At 42.0% G+C, this 20,853-nt stretch overlaps 1 long non-coding RNA gene across 1 annotated transcript; it reads right to left on the minus strand.

Moving 5' to 3' along the window:
• Window positions 1–360: 360 nt before the first annotated feature.
• Window positions 361–2,570, minus strand: LOC122196882 (uncharacterized). Its single transcript, XR_006189300.2, has 2 exons — window positions 716–2,570; window positions 361–637 (listed from the first exon to the last, which is right to left on the minus strand). It is a non-coding gene; the product is annotated as an uncharacterized LOC122196882 (long non-coding RNA).
• Between the last annotated feature and the right edge of the window lie 18,283 nt (window positions 2,571–20,853).

Consider the following 20,853-nt stretch of genomic DNA (forward strand, 5'->3'; position numbering starts at 1 on the left):
CTTAGCAATAAGACATCTATTGTTATATTAAAAAAAAACAAATGGAAAATTTTAAAATATGGCAAAAGGTTTTTATTACTATATATTGAATTACTTTTTATTCATTATTTCGGTTGTATTTATTCGTAATTGTACATCAAAAAATGTTTAATGTTTACGTTTTGAGATTTTTTTTAATAAACCTGCGTAATACACAGGTCTTACATCTAGTAAAAATTAATAAAATAGTTACTTGGGGGTAAAATAGTAATTTAGATTAAAATTGCAAAAAATATAACCACACAAACCATTCATAGGAAAATTAAAATTACCTGGATCATCCATATATGACAAAAAAATAGCAACGAAAACACAAAACCATAAAACCATAAAGAGCATTTATAAATTTTTGTCTAATTTTAATAACTCATGGATAAAAACAAACCACAGACAAATTTTGAAATTTTCTCTAAATTTTATAACACCTAAAAAATCGGGGATAGCAATAGCAGGACCCTTAATTATGAAAACCGACAGCTGACCCCGTACAAGTTCCATGATGCCAATTTGCTATCCACACCTTTTGACCATGTGTGTGTTTTAAGAGTCGTGTAACACATACTCATGGCCTGGGGTACTACTAATACTTCGTAAGGTACTGCAAAATGTAAAACAATTAATGCGGATCAGATAATATCACTAGTGACTTTGTTTAAGGACAACGTCAGTCCCCTACCTACACCCCATCCACAGGTCCCTTCAAGGTGTGATATCTCATTTAGACTACATATATTCTCTCCGAATTCCCCTTCACCCCCTCCATATAAACATTTGTTTATTTTTGCAACAAGAAAAAGAAATTTTAAAAGGAAATGATGCCTAATAGTTTAATATCTAAAGTTTTAAAAAGTTGTGGTTATTACTTCAAGATCTGTATTTACTCTTAAATTTTAATAAAATGTCACCTCCTTAAGTCTTATATTCTTTTAAAAATAAATAATAGTAGAAAATCTATATAAATATTAATTATATATAAAATTGACTATTAAATTACGTCTTACAAACAATGTGGCTAGTCAAGGTTAATAAAAATCCTAAGGCTTGACATTGTTCATATGTTATTTAGAGCCTTAATACCAATATTTTTTGAAATTGAAACTTGAAATCTTTGATACACAACATAAACATGTTTACTGTTTTCTGATATTTCTACAAATTTTTATACTTTTTACGTGTAAAAATTGAATTTTTTTTCTTTTTTAAAACCGTAAAATATTATAAATAAAACAATCATCACTATTAGCAAATCGCTAAAACAAGGATGAAATAAAGAAATACAATTACAATTTTAGATGTTTTAAAAGCCGACAACTTTAAACAACCCAACCACCATAAAAATACACACATATTTACTAGACAAATTTTCATAACTTCAAATTTGCAAAAATGGTCGATGTAGTATGTATTTTTTTGAGGTTTTAATTCAAACTTTGACTTTTTTGGTTTCGTAGTCATTTTGAGCTAGTTTCATTGTGTTTTTTGGTCCCTTTGAATAATAAAAAAACTGTAAACCTTTGGATTATTTATTTTTTATTTCTTTCATTTTTTTAAAATTTAAATACTTATTTATTTATTTAACTAATTAAAAAAGTAAAAGTCTCTCTCTCTCCATTTTCTTTTTCTTTTTCTTTTTGGTCTTCCTCCCTTAAACTCGCAAACCTCATTCCTTCCTGAGATACTCATATCCAAGAGAACCCACACCAATAATCAATAGACTAAAACCTAATTGATTTCATTGTTTCCCCCACTATGAGTTTATGATGATGGATTGAACACCCTCCTAGAAAAAGCTACTTAATTCGACGATCAGTGCATATTCGAACTAAACAAACTCCGATTTCGAATCTACACTCCAAGAGCAAGTTGAACTTGGGTACTAGAGTTTAGACCCACCAAATCCTGTAGCTTTAATGTTTATGGACACTGAGGTTGTAGTTGAAGTAGACAAAGCTCCATTTAGCCTAGAAAGAGCTTGAACGAGCTAAAAGAATTGTAGATGATTAAAAAACACACACACACACACATACACGTACACACCTACCTGCACCGCCGTCGCTCCCACTGGCCGGCTATAACATCCCCGTCAACCACCCCTCGTCATTACTCTCGCTTCTATTTCTCGGTTTGAGTTACTCTGATGGTGAAATACACCAAGATCTTGCAATGGGAAATCGTCATCAAATCTAGGTTGCAAGTGGTGGCTCCAATGCAGGTTCAGATTCAAACTAAACTAAAAACTTTGATTTGGAATCTATGCTCTGATTTAGTACACATCAGTGTTGCTAGTAATACAACATCTAAAAATTGCTCTGGTAACCTTAGGGTTGTTCATGTCGGAGAAAGAATGGGTGGGATGGATTCCCGTGCATAGCAGACAACAAAGATGGAGGAGAGTGAGGTAATTGCGTTGGTTCGCCAGAAAAGAAGCACAAGAAGAAGAGTGAGGCTTCACGAGATTGTGGATTAGATGAGTGAAGTTTAAGATAAACAAGATGGGTTGGGGAAGAAGAAGCGGGTGGGGCATTTGTTCTTTTGACTTTTTCTTTGGAGAGAGAGAGAAATTTTTAATTTTTTTAATTAGTTAAATAAATAAATAAATATATAGATTTTTAAAAAATGAAAGAAATGAAAAATAAATAACTGAAGGGTATCACAGTCATTTTACTATTCAGAGACCAAAAATACAATGAAACTAGCTCAAAATGACCACGAAGTCAAAAAAAAATTAGAGTTTGAACTAAATCACCAAAAAAATGCATACCACAAGGATCATTTTTGCAATTTTATTTCTCTGTTTATTTTGGTTTGCAAAATATCGCACTTTGACTTTCAGGCAAAATGTCATGTCATTGGTCTCTGTGGTTTACAAAATTACATGAAAGATCCTCCTGCCGTTATATCTAACTTTTTAACTATTTGATTTTAATGAAAAAATTATTTTACCCTTATACCAATTTTTCAATATACTACAAACCTCAAGGGCTGTTTGTGTAATTCTGTAAATTTCAAAGTTTATATATATATATATATATATATATATATATATATATATATATATATATAATTTCAACAATTTGATAACTTTTTTTTTGACATTTTGTTTTCTATTTTTATATTATAATTTTAGTTATTTATGGTTTTTTTTATATATATTTTTTTTATTTTGATTCAACTAAATAAACTTAAATTCAACAAAGCATGTCGAATCCGTTTTTTCTTTAATTTTTTTTATTTATGAATTGAAGCGTTAATATTTTTTTTATTGTTATGTCATTACGGTTCATATTTTTTTACTTGGATGCTTCATAGTTAATATCGTTAGTGACTTTATGTTTGCATTTATCATTATCATTATTTACCTTTTGTTTTCTATTTTTCTATAATTTTAATTATTTATTGTTCTTTTGTTGTTTTATTTATTTTGATTCAAGTAATTAAAAATAGAAAAACAAAAAACAAAAACTCCAACATCAAAATTGTAATATACTCTAATATATTAATAAATTTTATACTTTTCATTTTTTATTTGGTTTTTTCGTATTTTTTTAAAAAATCATATTATTTTTTATATTTTTTTTCGTAATATTTTTTAATGTTTTACTATTTTATGTTTCATCAATTTGATAATTTTTTTTACCTTTTCCAAAAAGTATAAAATGTCTGAATATATTTGAGTATATTACAATTTTGGTGTTTGCGTTTTTTTGGCTTTCTAATTTTTTTTTTATAATTTTGGTTATTTATGGTTTTTCTAACTTTTTTTTTTTTATTTTGATTCAAGTAAATAAAAAGTTATATTTATATTTATAATTTTTGTCCACTTTTCTTATTTTGGATTAAGTAAAAAAAGTTATATATATTTCTAATTTTAGTCCATTTTTTTTACTTGAATCAAAATAAAAATATAAACACAAACACCAACAACGTAATACACTCTAATATATTCATATATTTTATATTTTTTGGGAAAAAAAATAAAAAAAGTTATCAATGGAGCGTGTGTGGTTTACCGACACATTGATTTTGTGATAGAAACATTGAGTACACCATGCTGATTCGCATGGTTATTCACAACTTGTTTGCGATCATCGGTATCCCAGTCGCAAATTTGAAGTGCATATCGAGATTTAAACATGTCATTGAAAAGTTCAATGAATCTCAAAGATCTAGGAGTTTTCAATACATTTAAAACCTAAATCTCTTTTTCATTTTTCATGGTAGAATTAGTGAATCGTCATTCACTTACCTTCAAATTATTTACTTTTAGCGTACGACATCCCTTTCTAAGTTGTAAAAAATGTTGTTGGATACTAGCCCTAATTTCTCATTTGGGTGTTTAATTAGGGATTCATTTCTAATTAAACTTTGTTCATTTTCTTTTTAGATGTCTGCAAACAACAACAACAATGCTTCTGGGTCATTCTCGTTGATGAACCTGTGTTAGAAAGTGACATTTGATGGGTCAAACTTCAACGAGTGGATGAGGTATATTCGCATGATCACACGCTACGAGGACAAAGAATATGTCCTCGATGAAAAGCTTGAAAAGATCATCCTAGATGTTGCTACTCCTGAAGAGCTGGCCGCCTTTGAGGCCCACGAGCGTGATGCTACGAAAGTTTACTGCATCATGCTGGCCACCATGAACCTCGAACTCCAAAAGTCCAATGAGGACATGTATCCGTATGAAATGCATCGGGATTTGCTAGAGAGTTATCACCAGAGCGCGAGGTAAGAGTGATGAGTTAAGAAACTCTTTGATCATTTAGATCATCTAACAGGTTAATCACAAAAATGACAAACAGTAATATAAAACACAAGAATGAATCAAAATATGTCGAATGATTCAATAGATTCAAGCCTCAGCAGAGCTCGATAAAGAACATCCGCTGTAGAGGCTGTTAGGGTTACAAACGATAAAGATCAAATCTTTCAGAGTAATTGAGTTCCAAAATCTTACGTACTAAGATGCATGCAAGCACCTATAAATACAAAACCCTAGATATAACTCACGGATGGACAGGCCCAATCCGGACTCTAAATGGACTAAATAACGAGCCCAAGACGCAACACCTTTTAGAACCTACAATCTCCCCCTTTGCGTCAATTGGAGCGAGACTATCACTTAGGCTTGCTGGGTCTAGCTGCAGGAACTTTCTTAGTGGTATCAAACAGACGTGGGATGAGAGCAAGGATGGTCTGTCTGAAGCGAATGTACCACTGAATCATGTCATCAAAGTACTTCTTGTCATCTGCTGAATTTTGCTTGCATCGATGAATGATTGCCAAAACATGTTCCAAGCATGCAGTGGTGTAAAGGTGCTTATCTGCCAAGGAGAACAGGCATTTTTGGCCTTCGTTCCTTGTAAACATGACAGAATTCCGCTTCGGGTCGATCCTTCCCATCTGCATCATGTTCAAATCACTAGCAGAGCCAACAGGAGAGATAGTAGGCTTTTTCTTGAAGATGCTAGCGATCTCCTGATCCATCTTGGCAACCTCCATAATGTAGCATACGAGCATCCTTTTGAAGTGATCAATAATTGGACCATACTCTGCTTCGTTGGTGAGGAGGATGTTATGTAAAATAATCCAATCATGTGGATTCAGGTTGGGAAGATCAACAAGTGATATCGCGTGTTCGGTTTTAGCAGAACCCCTCAGCACTTTGAACCGAACGTTCGTGAAGTTTCCCTCACGAAATGGCTTGAGGACCCGAACGTTGATGATTTTCTGAGCGCTCCATGTTTGATACTGTGGTTGAGCAGACTTCAGATAGAATTCGACAAGCTCCCTATCAACCTTTGGATGAGGATGAGGAACATCAACAACGTTATCAAAAGCATGGAAAATGAAGGCTTTTCAGGTCAGTGGCATGTCGAACTGAGAATCGACAGAATTGATTCGATCCAATGAAATCATTGGTTCGAGCCACAGGATGCTGGGAGTTTCAATTGCTTCTTTTAAAAGCTTCTCGAGAGTCCACAGAGGAAAAAGAGTTTTCCTACTCTCAAGAAGGTCATGAGCCTCCTTCATTTTTCGTTCGTTCGCCTGGAACTCTCTGGAAACGCGAGCGCTCATGTCAGCATCTTTATCATGGCCTTGTTTCTTTAAGAGATCAACAATGGTCTCTTTATCATCATCATCACTATCTTCAGCAATCTTCTTTCCTTTGTCTTTGACACCCGAACCTGAGGGTTGACCTGCTGGAGGATGTTCGGTTGCTTTAGTTTCTGTAGAAGTGGGAGGCGGTTGAGATAGATCTTCTCCCCCTTGTTTCGGATGGGCCACTAACTCAAGAAGCCCTTCAAGTTTGCTGAGTAGGGCAAGGGCAGGAGCAAGCTTCTCTGCGAGAGTGCGCCTCAAGGAGTAATTCAGGATCGGATCATGCGCTTCAAGGATGTTGGAAAGGGCGGCGTGGACATTCGAAACACACGAGGAAATAACCGCACGCTCAGATCGAAGAGATGCAACTTGTAACAACTCAAATTTTTCAAACAAATTTTTCATTTTTAAAACATAATATTTTCCATTAATACAAGGCATAAATAGTTTAATTATTCGGTCAATACAATTATTCAAACTCCCAAGATCCTAAGACAATCTTCAGTGTGTATCGATCATGCCGGCGCCTTCCCACGGTCCTCGCTAGTACCTGAAATACATACATACACAACAACTGTAAGCATAAATGCTTAGTGAGTTCCCCAATATACACTTACACACATACGCCTTTCCAGGCCCTGACCCTCTGGTCCTCATTACAACGCCTTCCGGCCCATAACATAATCGCCTTACGGCCCATAACATATTGCCTTCCGGCCCACATATCATACATAGTACATATAACACTTAACTTACCACATATAGCATACATATCCATATCACACTTAACTTACCACTTATAGCATACATATCCATTCAACACTTGACCTACCACTTATAGCATATAAACATAATACATAACATACTTGACCTTCCGGTCACACAGTCAAACCCTTCCGGGTGGAGTATAGTGAGAAGACTCACCTCGTAAGTGCTGAAAGCTAGCAACTCCTGAAATCACTCGCGCACAACCAACGAGCTACAACCCTCCTATAACATTACATAACTCATTAACACTCATATCATCTAAGTGTGACTATCCCTAAGAAGTCAGACTTAGGTCAATTCTGGTCAACGGTCAACGGTCAACTCGACTGGACTCGGCGAGTACCATGGCGACTCGGCGAGTCTAGTCGTCCTCACAGATTCCTGAATATTCCCTTTCTACTCGTCGAGTATACCTCTCGACTCGACGAGGTCCTCGTGGAAGAATCGCGGGGCCACCTCGACTCCACTCGTCGAGTCTGATGAACAACTCGGCGAGTCCCAGCACATCTTCAAGCTACTCGCCGAGTCTGAAGAACAACTCGGCGAGTCCATGCCATGCAGACGAGTAACTGCTTCCTGGGATAGGTCTCGTCCCGAAGTACACATGCATGGGACCTTCTGGACCTTTAAAGGTCCTAATACAAGACTATAATCGTGGGGTAACAAGGCATTTCTTCATCAAATCACTAAATGGGTTCTATAAACCCTAATTTCATAAATACATCAAAATAACAGAGCAAACACGAATTCTTACCTGGATGATGTGTTCTCTGTATTCCCAACCTCAGAATGTGACCCCCTTGCTGCTCTTTTAGCCAATCCTCCATCTTCCTTGCACACCCACTCTTCTATAACCAACAATGGCCTAAGATCCTTGCTCCTGCTGCACTTAATCGATTTAGGGTTCTTCTCAGAAGGCAAAAACGAACAATGAACCCCTTTTATACGTCCCAACCCTGAACGGTTAGGGTTTCTGCTGAACAGCGTCGACTCGCCGAGTCCATATCTGGACTCGTCGAGTCCAGTCGCGGACCCGCGACCAAGTCCGCGATCCTACTCGGCGAGTCTAGGCTCCAACTCGCCGAGTCCCCTTTTAAATCACCCCAAAAACATAATTTTAATAATACCTGAGATTCCGGGCTGTTACAATTCTCCCCCACTTGGATTAGACTTCGCCCTCGAAGTCTCATTCTGCAAATAGTTCCGGATGCTGCTCCCGCATTTCGCGCTCCGGTTCCCAAGTCATTTCTGATCCCTTACGGTGTTGCCATTGAACCAACACCAGAGGTACTTCCTTGTTCCTCAGAACCTTGATCTTCCGATCCCTGATAGCCACTGGTCTCTCCGCGTAATTCAGGCTCGCATCCACCTGAATATCCTCCAATGGAACCACTGCCGACTCATCGGCTATGCACTTCCTCAACTGCGACACATGAAAAGTGTCATGGATCTGACCCAACTCCGCTGGCAACTCCAACCGGTAGGCTACCCGACCTATCCTTGCAATCACACGAAATGGCCCAATATACCGGGGCCCCAACTTGCCTCTCTTCCTGAACCGAATCACTCCTTTCCAAGGAGAGACCTTCAGGAGAACGAAGTCGCCGACTTGAAATTCAAGCTCGGATCGGCGCCTGTCTGCATAACTCTTCTGTCGGCTCTGGGCAGTCAATAGTCTTTGTCTCACTTGTTGAATCTGTTCTGTCGTCTGGAGCACGATCTCCGTGCTGCCCATCACTCTCTGTCCCACCTCTCCCCAGCAAATGGGAGTCCGACACCTCCTACCATACAACTGCTCGAAAGGCGGCATACCAATGCTCGAATGATGGCTGTTGTTGTAGGAAAACTCCGCCAATGGTAAATACGCATCCCAACTACCCCCGAAGTCTAACACACACGCTCGGAGCATGTCCTCCAGTGTCTGAATTGTCCGCTCGCTCTGACCGTTTGTCTGGGGATGGTATGCGGTACTAAAATGCAATTTAGTACCCAGCTCCTCATGGAATTTCTTCCAGAATCTGGAAGTAAAGCGCACATCACGGTCTGACACAATCGAGATCGGCACCCCGTGCCGAGACACCACCTCTCTAACGTATACCTCCGCCAATTTCTCCGCCGAAGAACTCTCACTGATGGCAAGGAAGTGCGCACTCTTTGTCAACCTATCCACGATCACCCAAATTGCGTCAACTCCCCTAGCAGTCCTCGGCAATTTGGTGATAAAATCCATAGTAATCTGTTCCCACTTCCACTCGGGGATCTCCAATGGCTGTAACTTGCCATGCGGTCTCTGGTGCTCCGCCTTAACCCTACGGCAGGTCAAGCACCTCTCAACGAATCATGCCACGTCCCTCTTCATACAGGGCCACCAATATTCCTTCCTTAGATCCAGATACATCTTTGTAGCACCGGGATGGATCGAGAATTTCGATTTATGAGCCTCTTCCATCAACGTAACACGCGTACCGCCCACGAACGGCACCCAAATTCGACCCCGAAACGTCATAAGGCCTCGACCATCCTTGACAAACTCTGAGACTAACCCCACCACCCGCTCCTTCTTCTGCATTTCTGGTCGCACAGCCTCAGCCTGTGCCCTACGAATATCGTCCAATACAGGAGTCATCACGGTCAGTCTCAAGCACACATCTCGCAATGGAGTGCTCTCCGCCCTGCGGCTCAATGCATCGGCTACCACATTAGCCTTGCCTGGGTGGTACAGGATCTCATAATCATAATCCTTGACCACATCCAACCACCTCCTCTGACGCATATTTAGGTTGGGTTGGTCCATCAAATACTTCAAACTCTTATGGTCCGTGTATATCGTACATCAAACCCCATACAAGTAGTGGCGCCAAATCTTGAGAGCGAACACTACTGCCCCCAGTTCTAAGTCATGCGTGGGATATCTCGCCTCATGAGGCTTCAGCTGCCTCGATGCATAAGCTATCACATGACCCCTCTGCATCAACACTGCACCCAATCCCGAAATCGATGCGTCGCAATATACCACGAAATCTTCCATCCCTTCTGGGAGAGCTAATACCGGGGCTTCGCACAATCTCTGGCGAAGTGTCTCAAAGGAGACCTGCTGCTCGGGCCCCCATGAGAACGTAACACCCTTCCGGGTCAATCTGGTGAGTGGCACTGCGATCTTGGAGAAATCCTTGATAAATCTCCGATAATACCCTGCCAACCCAAGGAAACTTCTGATCTCGGAGGGTGACTTCGGCACCTCCCAACTCATCACCGCCTCAACCTTGGCCGGATCGACCAATATCCCTTTCTGATTAACCACATGTCCTAGAAACTGGACTTCTCGCAACCAGAAGTCACATTTGGAGAACTTTGCATACAGTTTCTCCGACCTCAATACCTCAAGGACCTCCCTCAAATGCTCCTCATGCTGCTCTCTCGATCTCGAATACACCAGAATGTCGTCTATAAATACGATCACCGACCGATCCAACATCGGTCTGCATACCCTGTTCATGAGATCCATGAACACAGCCGGGGCATTGGTGAGTCCAAAAGGCATCGCCACAAACTCATAATGCCCATATCGCGTCCTAAACGCTGTCTTCTGAACATCCTCATCCCGTACTCTCACCTGATGGTAACCCGACCTCAGATCGATCTTGGAAAACCAAGATGCTCCCTGCAACTGATCGAATAAATCATCGATCCTCGGCAACGGGTAACGGTTCTTGACCGTTAGCTTGTTCAACTCCCGGTAATCAATGCACATCCGGTGTGAACCATCCTTCTTCTTGACGAACAAAATAGGTGCTCCCCATGGCGAGCTGCTCGGCCGAATGAATCCCTTTCCCAGCAACTCCTGGAGTTGCGAAGACAGCTCTTGCATCTCTGGGGGTGCAAGACGATAGGGCACTCTAGCAATAGGCGCTGCCCCCGGTACCAGATCAATACTAAACTCTACTTGCCTCACAGGCGGTACTCCCGGCAACTCCTCGGGAAAGACATCTGAAAACTCGCGCACCACCGGAACCTCCTCAACTGACTTCGGTTTCTCAGAAACCTCCCGCGTATCCATCACATACGCCACGAAACCCTTACAGCCCTGCCGTAGACACTGCCTCGCTCTAGCGGCCGAACAAAAAGCTGATCCCGAACGGGTACCCTCGCCGCACACCGAAAGAACTCCACCTCTAGGGTCTCGTATAGTCACCAACTGACGCTCACAGTCGATGACAGCGCCGAACCGGCTCAGCCAGTCCATGCCCACGATGACACAGACATCCCCCATCGCGATAGGAATCAGATCAATCGGGAATCCAACCCCGAAAATCTCTAGTACACATCCCCGAAGAACCTCCGTAGCACAAATCACCTTCTCGTCAGCTATAGAAACTCTCAAAGGTCGACTCAACGACCCACGACTAACGCCGATATGCTGACTAAAGGCTAAGGACACAAAGGACCTACTCGCACCCGAGTCAAATAACACTAAGGCAGGCACAGAGTTCACAAGGAAAGTACCTACGCGCATAAATACATGAATTACAACATACCTGCCACAACATCGGGCGCAGCGCGGACCTCCTCCGCAGTCAGCTGAAAGGCTCTCCCACGAGCCCTCGGGGCCTCGACCTTCACCGGTCGAGTCTCAGTAGTCCTGGCAACAGGCGCAGATCCCTGACGAAGCTGAGGGCACTCGGCCTTCCGATGGCCGGTCTGGTTGCAATGAAAGCAAACCATAAATCCCTTGGGACACTCCCTAGCAATGTGTCCCTCCTTGCCACACTTGTAGCAAGCGCCGGCTCGACACGCCCCATCATGACCCTTACCGCACTTTATGCAAGTGCGGTTCTTCGAACCTCCCGTCCTCGAATCGGCGGACTTGATCCGCTTGGCTGCCGGCTGAGACTGAGCCGGTCGCCGGTCTGCCTGCTGAGACTCGGCCTCCTCCCTGGCCTGAGTCTCTAACTCGATCTCACGCTTCCTGGCATTCGCCTGAAGCTCAGTAAAAGTATGGTAAGTGGAGTTTGACACAAACTCCCGGATCTCCCTCCTCAGAACACCCAAGTACCGGCTCATCCGAGCCTGCTCTGTGGCCACTAGCTCGGGGCAAAACATCGCCCTCTCGTGGAACTTTCGCGTGATCGCCGCCACCGAATCAGTACCCTGCTTGAGGGCTAAGAACTCCTGAACCAATCGTTCCCGCTCCACCGGGGCAACATACTCATCCCTGAACATGGTAGTGAACCCCTCCCATGTCACTGCCGCAGTCTCTGCTAAAGTGAAGTTCGCCGTCACGAACTTCCACCAGTCCTTGGCTCCCAGACGGAGCTGGTTCAAAGCGAACCGTACCCTCAGGTGCTCCGGGCATGAACAAGTGTAGAAGCACCCCTCTATATCTGCGATCCACCTCATCGCAGCAATCGGATCCTGCGTCCCATCGAACTCTGGTGGCTTCGTGTTGCTGAACTCTCGGAACAGCAATGAATCACCCCCCTGTGGCCTAGCAGCGGCCACAGCTGCGGTAGCTGCAGCGGTTGCAGCCTCAGTCAATGCGGCGTACCGCTCGTCGAACGTCTCCATAAGGGTGGTCTTGATAGACCCAAACATCTCTGGGATCTCAGCCCGGATCGCCGCCGCCACCTCCTCCTGAATCATCTGACGAATAGCCTCGTCACTCACACCGCTCGTACTCGCCCCGTGCCGCGGTCTAACCATGATATCTCTGAAATACAACATAAAACTATCAGAGATTCTACCGAGTATAATCGTACTCGACACGCAACCCTACTCAGTCCCAGATATCCAGGGATTCTTACTTGGGCCTCCCACTGACCCGGTGTCCTCGGTAGTACGGGCCCAATACTACCGACCACACCGCATCAATGTTCATCCCAAGTCCTCCTCCCCAAACTCCAGATAGTGAGTACTCTACTTCTGATACGCTCTATCTACCCGCATACTAGCAAAGCATCACATATAGGCAACTTCCCTAGACTAAGGCATCACAAATCAGGCCACTCTAGTCCTATCATGAATACCTAGTCTTCTAGCATGCATAACAATTCATATCATATAATATTGTAAGGTATTTTGGGGATCTTTTACCGTTCGGGCGCTGACTGATCGTACACACTGCTTCTTTCTTGCTTACCACAAAACCATTTACAAAAGTTTATGCCTTTATTTGAAAAGTTTCCTCAAATCCTCGGTTTGAGTTCAGTTACCCCCGAAGGTGCACCCGAATCCCTCAAACCAAGGCTCTGATACCAATTGTAACAACTCAAATTTTTCAAACAAATTTTTCATTTTTAAAACATAATATTTTCCATTAATACAAGGCATAAATAGTTTAATTATTCGGTCAATACAATTATTCAAACTCCCAAGATCCTAAGACAATCTTCAGTGTGTATCGATCATGCCGGCGCCTTCCCACGGTCCTCGCTAGTACCTGAAATACATACATACACAACAACTGTAAGCATAAATGCTTAGTGAGTTCCCCAATATACACTTACACACATACGCCTTTCCAGGCCCTGACCCTCTGGTCCTCATTACAACGCCTTCCGGCCCATAACATAATCGCCTTACGGCCCATAACATATTGCCTTCCGGCCCACATATCATACATAGTACATATAACACTTAACTTACCACATATAACATACATATCCATATCACACTTAACTTACCACTTATAGCATACATATCCATTCAACACTTGACCTACCACTTATAGCATATAAACATAATACATAACATACTTGACCTTCCGGTCACACAGTCAAACCCTTCCGGGTGGAGTATAGTGAGAAGACTCACCTCGTAAGTGCTGAAAGCTAGCAACTCCTGAAATCACTCGCGCACAACCAACGAGCTACAACCCTCCTATAACATTACATAACTCATTAACACTCATATCATCTAAGTGTGACTATCCCTAAGAAGTCAGACTTAGGTCAATTCTGGTCAACGGTCAACGGTCAACTCGACTGGACTTGGCGAGTACCATGGCGACTCGGCGAGTCTAGTCGTCCTCACAGATTCCTGAATATTCCCTTTCTACTCGTCGAGTATACCTCTCGACTCGACGAGGTCCTCGTGGAAGAATCGCGGGGCCACCCCGACTCCACTCGCCGAGTCTGATGAACAACTCGGCGAGTCCCAGCACATCTTCAAGCTACTCGCCGAGTCTGAAGAACAACTCGGCGAGTCCATGCCATGCAGACGAGTAACTGCTTCCTGGGATAGGTCTCGTCCCGAAGTACACATGCATGGGACCTTCTGGACCTTTAAAGGTCCTAATACAAGACTATAATCGTGGGGTAACAAGGCATTTCTTCATCAAATCACTAAATGGGTTCTATAAACCCTAATTTCATAAATACATCAAAATAACAGAGCAAACACGAATTCTTACCTGGATGATGTGTTCTCTGTATTCCCAACCTCAGAATGTGACCCCCTTGCTGCTCTTTTAGCCAATCCTCCCTCTTCCTTGCACACCCACTCTTCTATAACCAACAATGGCCTAAGATCCTTGCTCCTGCTGCACTTAATCGATTTAGGGTTCTTCTCAGAAGGCAAAAACGAACAATGACGGCCAATGAACCCCTTTTATACGTCCCAACCCTGAACGGTTAGGGTTTCTGCTGAACAGCGTCGACTCGCCGAGTCCATATCTGGACTCGTCGAGTCCAGTCGCGGACCCGCGACCAAGTCCGCGATCCTACTCGGCGAGTCTAGGCTCCAACTCGCCGAGTCCCCTTTTAAATCACCCCAAAAACATAATTTTAATAATACCTGAGATTCCGGGCTGTTACACAACTTCTTTTTCAGATTGGAAAAGATGAAGACTCTTGACCTTGAGAGCAGTGGTCTTGCGAGCAAGAGCATCCATCACTGAGTTCTCTGAAGCTAGATCTTCTTGCAACTTAGTCAGGCGCTCCTCAACAGTCGCCTGAAACAATTTGTTGTCATCGCTGAGGGATTGACGAAGACTGGTAAAGGACTCAAGTTCGGAGACAACTAAAGTGGCCAGCTAGTTGACAAGAGAGTCAAGCTTCTTTTCATTGGAATCAACAGTTTCCTGTAAAGACTGCAAAATAGAAGTAGTGTCAACAAATAGTTTTTCGACTTTTTTGGTCGCAGCAGCACACGCCTTGGTAGAGGCATCGATAGCAGCAGTGGCAGAGTTGATAGAGGCTTCATGAGCCTTAGTAAACATATCAACAAGCCCCTGAATAGCAGCCTCTGAGATAGTAGATCATGAAGAAGAAGAGGAGGAAGCAATGAGAGAATCGATTTTCTCATGAAGCTCTTTGAGATGCTTCTTGGTGATTGGAGCATCATCATCATCATCGCTTTGCATTTGATACGGACTGTAATAGACCGAGTCAAACGCCATGTCCTCTCCTCCAAGAAAAGGTTCTTCATTATCTGTTGAGTGAGCAGGAGATGAGGGTGAGGGTGGAGGCTCGGTTGTGGAAGTAGGTTCGGGTACGGATGTATGTTCAGTAGTGGGAATGGGTTCGGGTGCTGTAGTAGGAGCCCCCGTATCAGATACGTTGGTTCTAACTCCAGCTGTGGTTGTGGTGGTTGCTTCAGTGAAAATAGGAGGTGGTACAGGGATAGAGGTGGGTGGTATGTGAGTAGTGGAGGTTATGGGGGGGAATGGAAATAGAGAGGGAGATTGGGGGACGAGAGACAGGTCTAGTGGAAACAGGTACCTCAGGTGTTGGCGAACGTGGAGGAGTGTTACCTCGAAGGGACCCTTCAGAGTCTGAACTCTCTTCCTCAGATTCGCTGGAGGAGGAGGAAAGAATAAGCTTTCGCCTGGGTAGAGTCTTCCTCTTCTTTGGTGGAGGAGATTGAGCTGCTTTGGTAGGTTTGTGTTTCTTCGGAGAAGGACCTTTCGCTCCTTTGACAACCTTCTTGTCTTTTCCCTTGTCATTTTTCTTTCCCCTGGGAGCAGGCCTATCAGCATCATGGATTGACTGAATCATTTCAGGAGTGAGCTCTCTGGGACCAGAGCAACGAAACTCCTTGTAAGTTTTGATGATGCAGCTGCTGCTTGGAACACACCCATACATTGACTCAGGAATTGAGCCAACAAACTGAAATTTAGATGAATCAGAGACGATTATCTTTGTAGTGTGAAAGGTTCTGATTGAGGAGAGTGGAGAATCAACAACAATGGGAATGTGATACTTGTCCATCACCCACTTTGTGACCAACGTCCAGAATCTGGCATAGGAGATCTCTGAATGGCGAGAAGTAGACACTAGACTCTGAATCAACTGCTGCCATAAAACGACCCATAATCAAGGTTGATGTCGTGGTACAGCCCATAAAGAATGGTCATAAACAGACGACTTGCCCCGTCTGAACCTGCACTGCGTTCTGATAACCCCTTGAACAAAACTGTGAAGAAGCCGCTCCACTGAGGAGGTAAGCAAGATTTCTTGAATTTTGTGACCGTCGTCAGCACTTCAGTGTAACCCATGTTATAAAACATGGAGAACAACTGTCCCACAAGGATGGATTCAGGGTTAACCCTAGACTCATCAGTTTCAAACCCTAAAAGCGAACATAATCGCTGTTTGGAGATGGAGGCCTTGTGATCAAGAATGTCGAAGAAGATTCGATCGACAGACTTATCATAATGGGCTGTGGAGAAGATTTGCGATAGACACTACATTGGAACAGTGTCGACTTTGGTAAGTGCTGGAACCAGTGGCGAATGCTTGAGACATTCCACGATTGGAAACATGAACGCATCGTAAGCTTGTAGAGTGAGATCGATGATCAGGCTTTGTTGAGGACGGATGGGCAGAATTTGAGAAGTAGCATGAACTGAAGAGGAATCCGCCATTGAAGAGAAGAGTTTGGGGAAGATGATGAACAGTAGGAGAAACTAATCTTTTCTTGCTCTCTGAATATTTGGTGCAGTAAAGAGGTAAATAACGGTAGAAGTTACCTTTTATACTGTGATGAGAAGAGAGAGAAAAATTTGTTCCCAAATCTTCAAGGAAAATGCGAAGCGTTTCCTTAGGTGATTGACGTGTGACAATTTAGAGCCCCGATGATTACGCAGGAGAGAGAAAGACTGTCCCGTTTCACAGGCCTTCCCATCAGGCGCCGTTTGAAATGTCAAAAATGGTACCGCTTCACACGCCTTCCCATCAAGCATCGTTTGAAATATTAAAGTGATTAGACTTTCGGCTGAGTCAACAACTTATCCCTTTAGAGTGAGCTGTCGTCATAGCGCAAAAATAACCACGTGTAACATTGTGAGCCACATCTATTTTATAACCTTAAATCCCATAGCCAAAAATAGCTTGTAATTAACGAAACCGGATTTATGAAAAATCAAAAAGATTTTCGTGCATAGAGTGTAAAAGAAAAAGAAATAAAGCAACTCATATGTGGAAAATTGTGATGTCAATAAAGACATGAAACAATGGATCCCGGGCACAAATCTCTTCCTTCAAAGTTAAGAGAGACCTTAAAGTGTTTGTGTGGTTTCTCGTTGAAGTACGATCAGACACTTATTAAGAAGTGTTGAAAGGCATCTTTTAATAAGGCTAATTTAGGAGGCTTGCGCTTCAGTTTAAAATTCCTGATCTTGACATAAGACAGAAATCGACTGAAGTACTTGTGAGACCAATGTGGTCTGTTGAACAAGTAGGTGTGAAGAGATTGTAAGTGGCATGTTGAAAATACTTTTAGGTGAAATCTCAGAGAGAAAAAAATTTGAAACTAGATTCTATGGGAAGAAATGTTATGGTAATTAACAATTTCATAAGAATCACACAAAAAGAAAATTCAGAGATTTCAAGGTACAGCCCCATGGGTGAATTCGTTGATTCATTAGTGAAAACTAAAGCAAATTTAACTGTTCACCGTCAATGCATAGTAGGTATTGAATTGTGGGTTTCACTTAGCACGTAGTGGCACGAAGCTAAAGATCATAAACACAGAAATTGTGTAACCATAAACCTCAGTGGTAATTGCTGAGAGTCTCAAGGGTTACGTGTATGAAGCGTATAGGATGGAGAAAAATAGTAGAAATGGTGTAAAGAAACCAAAGTACCTCTACTGATAAAATAAGGACCAAACAGAAAACTCTTATCTCATGTGAGAAGAGAGTAAGGTAGCTCATGATTAGAATAAATATAATAGCCTAATTGGGAAGACATGATTTGTATATACCACGTCAGTAAGGCTTTATTCAGAATTAGTTGAGGCTTTGGACAACATATAACAGCATGCTTCTAGGAACACTTAACTATTAAAAGATGTGAGACCAATACCTGCCCCATTGATTAACCACAAATGATAAAAAAATTAAATAATAAATAAAAAAAATTAACGAACAAAACAAAAAATATTTTTGGAGTTTTTGATTCAAAGAGAAAAACAAAAATAAAACAAACAAAAAATTTGGAACCGAACCCGAAATAGACCGAACGCTCGGTTCATTTCGGTTTCAAAAAAAATGTTTGAAAAAGAAAAAGAATTGGAAAATAAGAGAGAAATAATTTAGAAATAAGGGTACAAAAAGTTTACAACCAAAGAAACTACCTTTAAGTGATTAGCAAAGACAAGTGAATAGGACCGAACCCGAGCGCTCGGTTCATTTCAGCACTCATGTGAACCGAACCCAAACGTTCGGTTCATTTCGCTTCCAACTTTTAGTTTTGAGAAGTAGATTTTGGTACTGACTCTGATTCCATCATACCTAGCCCTTGTAGAATTTTATTAAAACTTGCTTCAGGAAGAGCTTTGGTGAAGATGTCAGCCAGTTGATCAGTAGTTCAAACAAAATGAATCTCTACGTTTCCATCTTCTACGTGATCTTTAATGAAGTGATACCTCAATGCAATGTGTTTGGTTTTGGAATGTTGCACTAGGTTATGACAGATCCTAATTTCACTTTCTGAGTCACAATATAGTGGGATCTTTTTCATATTAAGTCCATAATCCCGGAGTTGGCTTTGGATCCAAATCACTTGAGATGTGCAAGAAGCTGCTGCTATATATTCTGCTTCGACTGTAGACAGTGAAACACATGTTTATTTCTTAGATTTCTAGCTCACCAACTTCCCGTCGAGGAATTGACATCCTCATGTGGTGCTTTTCCTGTCTAAACCACATCCTCCAAGGTCTACATCTGAGTAGGCTTGAACAAAGAAACCTGAGTTTGAGGGATACCAGAGACCGAGAGAGGTGGTTCGCTTCAGATATCGGAGTATGTTTTTCACTGCTAGCATGTGTGGTTCACGAGGATTTGCCTGAAACCTAGCACAGTAACACACATAAAACATTATATCGGGCCTGCTAGCTGTTAGGTACATCAGAGAACCAATCATTTGGCGGTATAGTGTTATATCGACTGCCGGTTTTTCCAAGGATGGTGTAAGCTTGGTGCCGAACGCCATTGGAACTTTGACCTTTGAATCTCCCATCATGCCGAATTTAGCAAGAAGAGTCTTGGTATATGCTTCTTGGTTGATAAAGATGCCTTCGGGTCCCTGTCTTATGTTTAAACCAAGGAAAAAGTTAATCGGACCCATTGAGCTCATTTCAAATTTAGTCTCCATTAGCTTTCTGAATTCAACTGTCAAGCTAGGATTCGTTGAGCCAAAGATGATATCATCGACTTAGATTTGAACTATCATAAGGTGGTTACCTTCCTTTTTACGAAAGAAGGTTGGGTCAACTGAACCTTGTTTGAATTTAGACATCTTTAAGAACTTAGTTAGTGTTTCATACCATGCCCTAGGTGCTTGTTTCAGACCATAAACTGCCTTGTCTAGAATGTAGCAGTGATTTGGATGCTTTTCATTCACAAAACCAGGAGGTTGCTCCACGTAAACCATTTCTTCAAGTTCTCCATTCAGAAAGGCGCATTTCACATCCATTTGGTAGACCTTGAAGTTCTTGTGTGCAGCATAGGCAAGAAATATTCGAACAGATTCCAGCCTTGCTACCGGAGCAAATGTTTCTTCATAGTTAATTCCTTCTTCCTGGCAGTATCCTTTCACCACAAGACGAGCTTTATTACGAATCACATTTCCCTCCTTATCCATTTTATTTCTGAATATCCATTTGAGACCAACAACTGAGGCATCTTTTGGTGTTGGAATCAGACGCCAAACTTTATTTCTTTCGAACTCATTGAGTTCATCTTGCATTGCTTGGACCCAATCAGAATGATCAAGAGCAATATTGACGGTCTTTGGCTCAACTTTGGATATGAAGAAACTATACATGCATAACTCTACTTTGGAGAATAGGGAGGTTTGCTTTGCCTTCACTTGAGATCGGTTAGGACCCTTTCAGATACATTACCCACTATCTGGGATACAGGATGATCTCTTGTCCATTTGGTGATCGGAGGAAAGTTTGGATCATAGGATGGATCCAATTCGGCATTGACCATTTCTTCCATCTCAGATTGAATATCATCATCATAGAACATATCAGAATTCTCCCCATCGACAGATGATGAATCAATTGGATCTTCAGGTTGATTTGGACCTTCGGGTGCTACTGAACTTTGAGGTGTAGCCGGGCTTTCGAGTGCTACTGGACTTTCGGGTGTAGCCGGGCTTTCGGGTGCTACTGGACTTTCGGGTGTAGCCGAGCTTTCGGTTGTTACAAGACTTTTGGGTGCTATAGGGATTGAATTCTCCCCCTGAAACTGTGAGTCTGGTTGATTTGAAGAAAATTGATTCTCCCCCTCAACTGAAGTGTTGTGCTGAGGAGGTTCGTTTAGAACTGGTTCTGCTTCTCCCATTTGATTGGCTCCATCTTCGACAATCTGCTTCAGACGATCGACTTTGTTGTCTGCCGCCTTTGCTTCTGAGAGAGTGTCTTTCTCAGGTTCATCGAATAAGTCTACGATTTGATCAAATAAATTAGCAATTGTGGCTGTGACTTGAACTG

The sequence above is a fragment of the Lactuca sativa genome, chromosome 3 (assembly GCF_002870075.4).
Source record: "Lactuca sativa cultivar Salinas chromosome 3, Lsat_Salinas_v11, whole genome shotgun sequence".
Lineage (NCBI taxonomy): Eukaryota > Viridiplantae > Streptophyta > Magnoliopsida > Asterales > Asteraceae > Lactuca > Lactuca sativa.